This window comes from Helianthus annuus, chromosome 5, assembly GCF_002127325.2.
Source record: "Helianthus annuus cultivar XRQ/B chromosome 5, HanXRQr2.0-SUNRISE, whole genome shotgun sequence".
NCBI classification, from domain to species: Eukaryota; Viridiplantae; Streptophyta; class Magnoliopsida; order Asterales; family Asteraceae; genus Helianthus; species Helianthus annuus.
This window is the reverse complement of record NC_035437.2, coordinates 31,092,079-31,106,077: the sequence shown is the minus strand read 5'-3', so window position 1 is coordinate 31,106,077 and position 13,999 is coordinate 31,092,079.

Below are 13,999 nucleotides of genomic sequence, written 5' to 3'. Positions count from 1 at the left end.
AAAATAGGTTTCTGAGTTTAAAACTTTAGCTTACTGTAATATTATCTAAATTAGTTTAAAACATCAGTAGGTTATGAGTTTTAAATGATAAATATAGTTTTGACCCATACTAGGTGCTAAAAACGCTTAAAATGCGATTTAAAGGGCTAATATGGTAAAAATAGGAAATCTGATATTTTGGTCAGTTTATAAGGTTCAAAATATTATATTTATCATATGGAAGCAGTAGCAAAAAGTTTAACATCAAAATGTTATGTAAAACTCAATTTATGCATGAAAAGGGTAAAACCGGTAATTACCGAAATTAGGCTATAATCCTATGTTATGCTCAACCTAAAAATAAATAAAAATCTCCAAAAATCCCAAAATATTATTTAACATCAGTAGGTAAAAAAGTTTGGTGTCAAAAATCGGGTTTAGATAGGCCTTATGCTAATTACGCCTTTTAATCACTAAAAAGTCCCTTAATTACGCTATTGAGCATAACTTCCCATTCTAGACCTCAAACTGATGTCAAATTTTCGGGACATGTCTAAATATCAGTAGCAAAGGTTTTAGTCTATTCATATTGCTAAATATCTCGGTTTTATGTAAAAAGGGCGTTTTAGGCATTAATGAGCATAATTACGATCAAGAGCATAATTTACAAATGATTAGGCACCATGCAATATAACTTCAGAGGGTTATACTACAATATAATATGGTCCTAATGGAAGCTTAAAACATTGAAGAATTAAGCTTGAACGGGTCAGAACTGAAAGTCAAAGCAAAAGTCAAGCTTTTGCGACTTTCGGTTATAATCTGCCCTTAGACTATTAATTGTCGGGTTAGGACTGATAAAACATGTTTAGATAGTCATTACCAAGTCATTAGAATGTTAAATTGTAATTTAGAACCTCTGGTGTATTAATTAAAATCATTTTTGTCAATTCTGTCCAGTTTGACTTTTTGTCAAACTACTTTGACCCGACATTTAATCAGTCAAACGAGATAATTAGGAGACACCCTTTCAGGGGTTAATCACCTATACTAATGTGGTTTCATAATCACTTTCAATTTGATCAGTGGTTAAGCCACATGTAATTAAAACGAAAGTTAAACTGATTAAGCACTAAGTTTGACTTCTTAGTAATTAAGCTAAATTAAACAACTAAATAAGTAATTAGAAGCTTACTAATGGTCCTAGCAATCTTTTCTACACTTCAAAATCTTCTCCAAGTCCTTAGCAAGCTCCAGAGATGAGTAGAATAACAATTGTTGCAAATGTGAGTCAAGAACACAAGAGGAGCCCTCCTTGTATAGTGATTTCCATTGATCTTGATCACTTCCAGGTGTTTTGAACTGACTTACAGCTCCCTAGGTCGTTAGAAACTAGGCTAAGGCGGTGTAACAGGCCAAACCCGCACCTGGCAACATTTTTCTGATCTGGGCATGCTGAGGCAGGGCGCGTAAGCCATAGAGGAGGCTTACGCGGGTCGCCTGGACCTGCTTAACTGGTAATTCAAGTTTCCTTGTTGGCAGATTCAGTCCCTGAATGTTTTAAACCCCCTTTTAACTTCATTTTTGGCAATCAAGGCCCTTGTAGTTAATTTCATGAAGCCCAAGGAGGTATAAACAAACTTCGTTAGGCTCGGGTTCGTTAAATTCCTTCATAAATGCAAGTTTCATCAAGTTGACGCTTTTAACCCAAAGTTTAGAAAACATGCTTAACGATCTCAGAATGTTGACACTTTTAGTCCTTTCGTTTGCATATTTTCACTTGTCGTCAACTTTAGTCCCTTAAACTCAATCTTTCGCATAACCGGAGTTTAGGACACGTGTCTATGTATAACTGGACACGTTTTTACGTGGTGTTATAGTTTTATACCGGTTTTTCAAACAAGCGTATTTTTCGAAATGTGCGTACACCGAATTCTAGAAACTATGGGAAAATACAAGTACAAAGAGGTACAAGAACTAAGGAATGATACTTGAAATCGTGTCACGAATAGGGTACCATAAGCACCATTAATCGTGTACATACTAAGACCGCAGAACAAAAGGTTAGATCTAATGGGTTTTCGGGCAGCCACACTCTTGGTGAAAACTAGTACCGAGTGGTGCTTTTGTGTCTCCGTCGTGAATCGACAACTAGAAAAATGCCTATGGTTTGGTTGCTTCCTATGTCGTGTCACATGTTAATGGCCTTGCAACCCATTAACAACCTTGATACAACAAGAATACCTTATTTATACAAGATTCATAGGCCACAAGAATACTTTATTTTACAAGAATACTTTATCGGTACAAGATTTGTACCACAAGAATACTTTATTTTACAAGAACACTTTATTTAACAAGAATACTTTATTTTACAAGCATACTTGATTTATACAAGATACATACCATGTTTTCATACAAAGTTTCCATATAACTTGACAAGAAAATGATTTTAAATTCGTTTTCTCAACAATACTTCAAAAACCGGTTATTCAAAAAGATTTATTTCAAATCTTTTACAAACAAACTATGAACTCGCTCAACTTTATGTTGATTTTTCGAATGTTTCTTTCTCAGGTTGCATTTCAGAAATTATGGCACGGTTGGAATAGGAGAACCATGAAGAGTCGAGTACTTAGTGGGCGTTCAATTTTTAGAAGTCTTAGCTTATTTGCTTCCGCTGTGCAATGAAGATACCAGTCCAGTCACGCCATGCTCTGATATTTCGGGGTGTGACAGAATTTGCAACTCCTTGCATTTGAAGCCTAGTAGTCTGCATATTTAATCATTTTGTTATTTTCGATCCGCCTGTGGATCTTTTGAACAATTTCGTCTGTATAATTATTTTTGAACATTCAGACATTATTATTGTAATAGTATTTTAAATCCAAGACTTCTGCTGTGCTATTTGTGTATTTGATATCAATCTCGTCACGTACCCCAAGTCCGGGCCCAGCGGGAAATCAGGGTGTGACAATACGTTATGCTTGAATTTGTGTATGCTAGACTATTCTTATGCTTTATACTTGTCATTAACTTCGTACAAGCCTCCCTTAACATGTATAGCGCTATAGGAGTAAAGCACCGCCCATATTCTTCAGGTCATGTTAAGTTAAACAAAACGGTCTTTATCATTGCTACGATAAGATTACGCTAGCAGGAATCTTTGGGTTGACATTTATGGTTGCATGCTAGTATTGTACGTTTGTTCTAGATAACCATTATGCCATATGGATTCGTTTAAACTTTTATACCTATGCTAGTACCTAAACTTGTATGCTTGGCAATACTTTTTGTATTGATCTGTACTTTAATATGTCTTGTAGGAATTTGATGATGATGATGATGATGATGATGATGATGATGAATGGAATCTAGTAGGATGAACTAGAAACTCATTTTAACTTAGTCCTTATGTTGTATTTTGTTTTGTTGAACTTGTCATATTTTACTTCGAATCATGTATTTGAATTTAGTGATGAAATGAAATATCGAATTTTAAATACTTGTCGCAAAATAGTGTTATGAAATCTCTTGCAATCTCGTTTTCGTCTAACTCCGATGTTCCACCATCGGTAGGGGTATGACAATCAATATGGGACGTCATTCAAGAAACAAAATCAGCTTTGGCGTAGTGCTTGTCTGGGGAAGGTTCCCCTAAAAGACACATTTTTGCCTAGGACACATTCTATAGCCACTCTTAAAGTGGGTCAAATGAGCTTCGATTGAACTCATTCTAGCGGCGTTAGAACCGTGTCATCGAAAAAAGGATGTTTAGAAAAACAAACAGTCAGAGAAAAAAGTATAGATTCTAGAAAAAGTGACATGTTACAAACGACATGAAGAAAAATCTAATAGAAATTCATTACAGCAAATACATGATTTTAAGGGTAAATAGATCGTTAAGCAGAAGAGTTTTATGGCACATTCCCGATGTATTTTACCAACAAAATCACTTTGAATTCTGGTAAGAGTTGGTTTAGATCCAATTTTAAAGATCCTCCACAGCTGCACCTAAGGAGGTTCGCAGTCCGGTTTGGATAGCTTTTTTAGGTAAAACCGTTACAACGGTTTTTGAAAATTGAAAACCAAAACCCAAGGGTTGAAAATAAAAAGCAAATCATCACCAACAGTCACGTGGTTTGACCTTTAGGAACAAGTTGTCTAAAGATAAAACATTAAACACTAAACATGTTATCGAAAATTTAGGCATCAAACACGTTCAGATTTCTTTAATCCCGCTCTAGTGTGCAAAGCAACAGCATCAACAATGACATCTTCATATTTCTTTATGGTACCTGTAGAACATATTAAAAGATTAGTTAGGGAACCACATTTTCCCACATGGTTTTATAAAAACGGAACTTAAAACATATGCACGTAAAGTAACAACACATATCAGATGGACGGAGATTGGGTACCATGCATTTTCTTGACAAAGAGTTCAAATTCTTTTAAGTTGTGTTGTTCAACGAGAGTTTGATTGAGGCCACGGTAGGTAAAAGAAGCTATACATCTATCAAAAAGGTCATTTCTTGGTTTTGCAACTTCTAGTATCTTCATGTATCTGAAATCAGTTAACTTTTATTTTTATTTTTAATTAATTGCAAAAGAAGAGAGATATATGTTGGTTAAAACAAAACAAAACAAAAGATCCATTGATGATAATCGATCGTGTTCTTACCATAGCCACTTGTTCCCTCGAGAGTCTGTTTCTGAAACGAAACAATTTGTGAGAAATCAATCAATACAAACTTGGCATGAGTACGAACGAACAGGGGTACCTACCTGGATAGATAATTATATCCGCGACGCTGAGTAATTGTACGAGCCATAGCGAACAAACCCTAACGTAAAACCAAATAACGAACTGCATGAGTAACCGGGTATCCATATAATATAATTAATAAAAGAGTAAACTACCATTTTGGTCCCTGTGGTTTGGGCAGTTTTGCCATTTTAGTCCAAATCTCAAACTTTCTAAATCTGCGTCCCTGTGGTTTCACTTTTATTGCCATTTTAGTCCAAAATTCAAAAACTCTCATTTTTTACTGTTCCAACATGCCTATTTTGTTTTTTTGTGCAGAGGTATTTTTGTCGAAGTGCTTTTCATTTAACATTTTCTTAATTAAAAAACTAAATTAAATACCCTTATTAATATTCGTTTCCCCCGTTTACGTCATCTTCAACCCCCAAATAAAACCCTAACCAGATATCTCATGTGGGTTAGGGTTTTATTTGGGGGTTGAAGATGATCTCTGGTTAGGGTTTTATTTGGGGGTTGAAGATGATGTAAATGGGGAAACACATATTAATAAAGGTATTTAAGTTAGTTTTTTAATTAAGAAAATGTTAAATGAAAAGCATTTGGACAAAAATACCCCTGCACAAAAAGACAAAATAAGTATGTTGGAACAGTAAAAAATGAGAGTTTTTGAATTTTGGACTAAAATGACAATAAAAGTGAAACCACAGGGACCCAGATTTAAAAAGTTTGAGATTTGGACTAAAATAACAAAATTGCCCAAACCACAGTGATCAAAATGGCAGTTTACTCTTAATAAAAATAAACATCCTACTTTGATTGTAGTCCATTTAGGGGTGTGTTATATGTGGATGGCCGAAGTAAGTAGATAAGGATAAACGTCATGATACATTGATGTCTTTAAAGAGACTAAGATTCACTTTTATCGCTTACTGTTTATGTTATACCCTATGTTAATATGAACATTACAAACAAATTATTGCACCATTGTGGCAACATGAAACATGACAACTATGGATTTATTGCATGTTCGGATCGCATGTATTTTTAACACATATGGTCCTAGGATATGTTTGGATGATGTGCGTCAGTGCGTGTTGTTAGCAACTTTGTTTCACAAGTAAAGTTGAAGACTATTTTTAATATATTCTTTAATTAGTAGATAAATGATATAGGATGATTAGGATCACTTACTGGTTATTACAATTACTTTGTAATTACATTTCTTATTGAGATAGCTTGGTTTTTGAATTACAATCCTTTTTAGTTACATTTCTTGTTGAGATAGGTTGGTTTTACAGGCCATTCACAAACAACACTGTAATATATTATACCCAGATGTACCTATTAAAGAACTCATATATTCATACTTTCAACACCAGATGTAGTGGCAAAACAGTGACGGAAAAATTTTATTAGTTAACCAACCCTAAAACCTCCCAACCTCCCAAGATCTTACAAATTGTAAGATCTGTAACAAACAATACAAAGAGATATAATCAACTGATGATTATCAGTTGATTAATCAGAACGATACAACCAAAAATACAAAGATCCACTGGATCTACAACAATACTTAATCAACAACTCAACAAGATCCTCAACAGATCTACAACAGAACGGGAGAACTTGAAGAAGCCAGTGAGAAGATGAGAGGTAGGTGAAGTGCGTTAAAGAGAGAATGAAACCTTAGCTGACTGATGAGCTCTTTTATACCCAGTCACAACAGTGTTACACTTTAGTCTACAAGAATGCAACAATTTGAAATGTCCAATTCTCGCTCAATTTATAGCTGGAGTTCATCCTCGTCGCGCGACCAGATTCCTTTTTCACCTTCGTGTAACGCGAAGGGGCAGTCTAGGGCATAGGTGGCATGAGTCACCACGTAGGCCTGCTAAGTGGCTGCCACATGGTAGCACGTGTCTTCTGTCGAAAATAGAGGCGCTGTGTCACGCGACCGCCTTCTGCCATTGTCGTCGCGTAGCGCGACGAGACCCAAAACTGGGTTTTCTCGTTTTCGGTGCTGCTTTCTGTCATGCGCGTTCGGGGTCTCGATTATGATTTGTTATATGGCCTCTTCGAGGGTTTTATAAGCTCGTTGTGTGATCAGCCTCCAAGACAAAGAACAGAACGAACAAGCTGAACAAGCTGTTGTGCGTTCAACCTCGAAGCAAACGTCCAGCGATAATCAACAGTTACCATCATCACTACATATTTGGTAGGTAAAATCTTTTATAATGCATTTTTGTATGGTTGTATAATGTTTGAGGGTTTTTGTGCTGCGTCAGATTATGGGTTTTGTGCTGATAAATTGTTAATTACCATAGGGTTTTGTAATGTTTGATATATTGGAAATTTTCGGTCTTTAAGGTGTTTTTCTGACGGGCTTAATGTTGGTTTTGTGTTGTTAAAGTGTTAATTACCATAGATGTGAGAAAGATGAGTTGGTTGTTCATCTACTGACATAGTACACGGGTGTGTGCTGATTATGTGTTAATTATAATAAAATACAAACAAACACCAAAAGTAGATATAATCAGCACATCTGATGTGCTGATAATGAAGAACAATTGAGGATATTGTTCTAATATCGTTTATGTTGATAATAGAGAATGATTGAGGACGATGTGTTGATAATGGAGAATGATTGAGTATGTTATGCTAATTATATAGTGTAGTGTTGATTGTATTTTTTTGTGATAGTTCATGCAGGTTGGTTTGATCATGGAGAGTTACTAGATCTTGGATATGTTAAAAAAATTCAAACTTTAATTTGAATTAAACATGCATGGATTTAGAGATATTTTAATAATTATTTTTAATTAGTTAAAAATAAATAGGTTCAAAAGGTCTAAATTACCCCTAAACTATTTTTTATTGAGGGACACTTGCCAATATGTGTTGGTTCTTATAGTTCTTACAAACATAAGTGTTTGAATTTGATCCCATTCCTATAGTATATATAACAACTCTCCCAAAATCCTTAAAATACTCCTATATGTCCTAAAATACACTCCGTATACGAAAAACGGACCAAATATACATTTATATTATTAAATAACAAATAAAACAAATTATACGGGTCGCTCGCGGGCCGCGAAAGGGCTTACCCTGGGCTTCGCGGGGCGCGACGAAGTATAACCTGGCGAAACCACAGCGTGCCACGTGGCACGACACCCAGACAACCTACACTCGTGACTGGCCAAAGCTAAAACCTAGTCTAGGTCCCTCGCGGGCCGCGAGAGAAGAACAGGGGGGTCGCGGGCCGCGAGCCGCCCGTCGACCAGCCTATATAAGGAGGCCTCTACCTCAGTTCACAAATCGTTCAAAATCTTTTTTTCTCTTTCAAATATTAATAGCTAAACCTCTCGGGAATAATACCCATAAAAAGCGAAGCTCTGCCTCTTTGTAAGTATTATAACCCCCGGTTACGTATTAGTTACTCTGCCCGATTGATCTAGAGCTCCATAACGCATGTCAAAGCTCTGCCTGACTCAGTCGTTGAAATTCTATCTCGGGGGTATAGCTAATGTAAATTGGGTTATCTTACTAACGTGTATGCATTGTTTAATTTTAATAGATTATAACCAGGAAATCACCAGACAGCAGTAGTATTATCTAAAATAGCAAAGTGAGTACATCTGCTTTTTATGAGCCCAAGTGTTTTACCAAAACCTCCATTATTTAAATTACATTTAACAGTGATTGAGTATTTGTGATTCTACAATTACTGTCGGTATGTTGGAGTTTTGTATACATTACTTGTTACTACACTGTGAGTAGTAACATGACCACAAGTCAGGACTGACAGTACCGTGGGTGGTAATTGGGTAGATATAAACAAATGTAATTGCGGATGCCCTCAATACGGTAAAGTGATAAAAAAACTTTTGAATAAACTGGGATGCACTCGCCAGTATTTCTTACTGATAAAACTTTTTAAAACGCGTTTCAGGTAACAAAATGTGAAAGCCAAATAGAAGCCAGCTGGAGAGCACTGAAAGCTTGGAAAAGTGGTTATAAAAGTTACCTAAACAAGAAAGAAGTTTTATTTCAATAAATTAGGGTTTATCCATATAAACATATTGTAATGGAAACTTGGGTTTTTCCTGTCACACCCCGACCGCGTCAAAACAACGAAACCTGGGCGGAAACGTCGAGGAGTGTTGTAACAGAATTATTGTTTCACAACCATGGATACAAAAGTTTCGTTTTATTGAATTATTGTCACATCCCCAAAATACCACATGCGGAATTACCGCGGGGCGTGTGACGTACCAGGATCCAAGCCATCAATCACATTGAACTTCGCGTAATAAAATTAAATAAAACTTCCATTTATTGACCTTAAGTGTTACAACGTTACAAACAATTCACAGTATACAACGGAAGCATAATTCATCCGTTAAGTATTTATAAACCACATGTAAAAGCCATTCGTCATGGGTTGTGTTTCCATGTATCTCGACCCATGACCACTCCAGCATCCCAGACAACAAGTTCCAACAATATGCACTTAAAGGCCTGCAAGGCATGTAACAACATATCAGCAACAAAGTTGAGCGAGTTCACAGTTGGTGTTCATTTAGAGTTGTTCCAAAAACCATAAGTTCGTTTGTAAACCATAAGTTAATCCGTTTCCTTGTTTCCCAAACCATGTCCATAACTATTGGGGGCTTCCCCATGTGAACCACTAGACCGTTACCATATTGACAACTGACGAAAGTAATTTGTGCCCTACGTCAATGTCTATCATCATTAACTAAGTGCCCAGATCCATTAGTACACGCACGTCCTACCGGCACGGTGTGTGGCTTGTCAACCCTAATAGCGCTATTAACTAATGACCTGCTCACCATTGGCCCGACGATTAAGTCGATATAAAAATGAGGGACTTAATGATAGAGTTTTGTCTAGTAAATTTAAGGTTGTTGTCCTACCAAGGAGGACGACGAACGTACGTATTCTACCCATGGAGGATGGAGGTACATATCCTACCAAAGGAGGATATGTAGGTTCCGTTTTGATTCCTTAACTCATTCCCAACCACCGGGAGTCCCATGCCTTAGAAAGTGTGTCAACTCACCTCGGTTTGCTCGGTATGACTCTTAAAAAATAGCTAACGGTCAAGGTCGGTTAATCACGTCCTAGTACGATTACCAGTTAGTCCATTAGTGGTTTCAAATAAGGCACAAAGTTCCTACAGGTATCCAGCACGTAGCACATTTAATCATACAATGCTAATGATCACAACATAGTTTAGCGACGACATAAGTGTCACAAAAGGTTCAAAATACAATTCAAGAAAATTCAGCAATATAGTGCATTTTCGGCAGTTTTCGGATTGTTATCTGGAATAGCTCGTGTATAAAAAAATTCCCAAAAAATTACAGAATGTGTTAAACAATCCAAATATTATTGTGTCAAAATCTAGGGATCCAATTCATCACTCATTATTTTATAAAATTCATTTAGCGGGCTGCAATCAGATTCGTCACTTTCTGACTGCAGTCCACGGAAAAATTCATTTAAAATTCATCGTAAGTCCGATTGACGAAATTCCAGTTGGAGAATTACGACGACACTTAAGAGCATCTACAGTATAATTTTCAAGTCTAAACAGTAAACACATACCAAGCTATGACACGAAACGTGAGCTGCATTTTCTGCAGAAAATGACAGCTTAGAGCAGTTTTGTGATTTAATCCGTTAAAAATACTTAGACCTGTCCAAAAAATATGAAATCACTGCGGATTGAAACCTACTTCCGTGTACTTAATTTTAGGCTCAGAAAACATAGAGTTTCAACAAGTTTAAGTCCCGAAAAAGACTGCGGAAGTTGGCGTATTTTCTGCAGAAAATCGCTGAACGAAACTTTACTTGTTTTAAATTAATTTTCATGTATCCTACAACCAAAATCAATCATCCACATCAGGTTATGAGTTGTGTATAATCAGATTTCATCTTGCTCAAACATCAAGATCATTTACCACATTAAACCCTAATCACTTACATAACCCATGCATATCTAAACAGCAATATGAATGTTGTCATATGGAATTCTCATGTCTCATATACCTCAAGTTATCATTATTGTCTAACAAGCATTCAAGTGTGTGCATTACTTTAAACCATTAGAATCATGGCTGATTTTAAATCATCAGATTCATAATCATCAGATTCATGCTATATGATTAGCATCCTATTCATCGATGATCTATCAACAAACTAACAGAATTATTAATTGCAATTACATTTTTTTGAAAGGCCAACGAAAAAAATTTATTAAAAGGCACAAGACAAGACAGAGACTAGCCGAGCCAAAAAAAAAAAACAAAAGCCAAACAGACAAACAGCAAGGCCAACCCCAACAGCAGACTACCATCCCAACTTACGTATATTAAAACTATTCCAAATTCCCCATTCTAAAGACAACTCTTTGGACCTAGATTTGACCCATAGAAAGCTCAAGTTCTTGATATCTGCAACAGTCTTTTGCACTGACGGATTTTTTGATTGAACACGGCTTCATTTCTAGATTTCCAAACGCACCATAAAGAAGTTAGAATGATCGCATACAAGGCCTTCTTAGCTTTTATCGACCCCGTAGCATGCACATCCATATCTAACACATCCTTGATACTAAAAACAAACGCATTCGGCAACCTGCACCATTGAGATATTATTGACCACACGGACTGCATAAAACCACAGGCAGCAAAAAGATGTTCTGCAGTCTCCGAAGCATCCCCGCACATCGGACACATGATCGAATCCACGAAAATATTCCTCCGGGCCAGAGCGCATCTGGTTGGCAGTCTCTCAAGCTCCGCACACCAAGCCAGGAACCCAACTTTCTTCGGGACCCAACCGATCCATCTGAACACACGCTGAGGAATGGTATAGCGAGCATTGCGGAGCAGCTCTTTGACACTTCTAACTGAGAACACTCCTGAAGCATCTGCTGCCCAATTCCACCCGTCGACTTCATTTGACAACAACGGCACATTCACCAATCTGATAAGCCGTTGCCGCTCCTCTTCTTCAGAGTCGTTCAGCGATAATCTTTTCCAGTCCCATCTCCATCGCAGCCCGAAACCGACCAGCTCAACCCGATCCGCAACTGAACAAAACTTATTTTTTTCATTCTGGAATAAGGCAGGAAACCTCATAGCCAAGGTTGTCTCAAGGCACCACCTATCTAGCCAAAACAAAATCCCCGACCCATTGCCAACCACACCCATGGTGAGCCCATCAACGTCCACGTTAGCTACCTTTAGAACCTGAATATTTTTAGCAATGTGTTTCCATGGCCCAACCAAGGTGAGTTTAGCAGGGATAGGATTCCAAGCCCGGTTATTATGATGTAATGCCCACATTACCCGTCTACAAAGCCTATCTTGTTCGCTCTTAAATCTCTACCACCATTTAGCCAACATAGAGGAGTTTGTGTCTCTTAATGACCCGAATCGCAAACCCCCATATTCCATATTCCACCGGCGCGATAATCTTTTGCCAAGTGACCCAATTCATCTTAGCTTTCTCCTCTGAGCCTCCCCAAAAAAAGACCCGTCTCAAACCATCCAATTCCTCTATAACCCTCTCCGAAGCCTGGTAAAGGGAAAAGTAGTAGGTTGGAAGAGAATTCAAAACGGACTTAATTAGCGTAACCCTCCCCCCATACGAAAGGGTCTTCGCCTTCCATAAAGTCAACCTATTTCAAACCGTATCGAGAACCGGTTTCCAGTTTTTACATAAATTCATATTAGCTCCCACCTGGAGGCCCAAGAACTTAAAAGGAAAGGCCCCCACTTTACAATTAAGAAGGTTCGCCATACCCAAAAGTTCGCGCTCGTCCACCCCTATGCCATACAAACAACACTTTGCCATATTCACCCGAAGCCCGGAAACCAAGTAGAAACCCCTTAGAACCCATCTCAGATTCTCCACGTTAGCCGTAGACCATTCTCCCAAGAAAACTACGTCATCGGCATAGATTAGATGAGACAAGACCGGCCCCGAACTCGAACATCTAATCCCTTGATACAACCCAACCGCACAAGCTTGCTTCATAATACCCGTTAATGCTTCCATAGCCAACACGAAGAGGAACGGGGACATCGGGTCCCCTTGTCTAAGCCCCCGATGACAAGAGAACTCTTGTGTCGGGGAACCGTTAACAAGGACCGAAGCACGATCCGATGTCACGAGCGCCATAACCCACTTTCTCCATAAACCGGAAAATTCATTTGCGCCAGTATCGAGTCCAAAAAAACCCAGTTAACTGAATCATATGACTTATCAATATTGACTTTAAAAAAACATTCCTCGCCTTTTAGCCTTTCTCAACCCCCCAACTATTTCATTTAGCATCAGAGGGCCATCTATGATACTTCTTCTGGTCAAAAAAGCGGATTGCTCGGCCGAAACGAGCTTGCCAACCACCCCTTTTAATCTGTTAACTAAGACTTTGGAAAACACTTTGTGTATGCAACCCACAAGGCTAATCGGACGAAAGTCCGCGAAAGACATAGGGTCACTAACATTTGGAATAAGGGCCAAAAACGAGGCCGAGCACCCTGGATTGAGTTCCGCCTTGTTATAAAATTCAGCAAAAAATCCAACGAAATCCCCTTCCAGGCTACCCCAAAACCTCCTTAGAAATTTAAAATTAAACCCGTCTAGGCCCGGTGCCCGATTGCCTTCACAGTCCCACACTGCATCTTTAATCTGTTTAAGAGTAAAAGGACGAATCAGATCATCTGCTTCTGATTGGGATAAGGCTGCCAAATTCGGACACAAAACCGAGGGTCTACTATTCATGGGCTTCTTGAATTTATTTGAGAAAAATTCAAAGGCAATATCCTTAATAATCGGAGGAGCCGTTTCCCAGTTCCCGCCTACCATAATGCCATTAATCTTGTTATTCGCGATATTAGCGTTCATAATTCCATGAAAAAATGATGAATTTTCGTCCCCTTCTAAGGCCCATCGAACCCGGGATTTCTGCTTTAAATCCAGAGATTTTAATCTATTGTGCTCCTTCAGGATGTTCTTACACTGAATGCGTCGCACCAATTCAGCCGTGTTCAACAGACGAGACTCGGCCAAAACCTCCAAATTACCAATCTCTATTTTTACTTCCTCAACCATCTTTGCCTCCTTTCTCTTTTCAAGCACCACCCACTCCTTTATCCGATTTTTCAGGAATTTAAGCTTAGTGGCGAGACCCACATCAGCTGAGCCATTAAATTT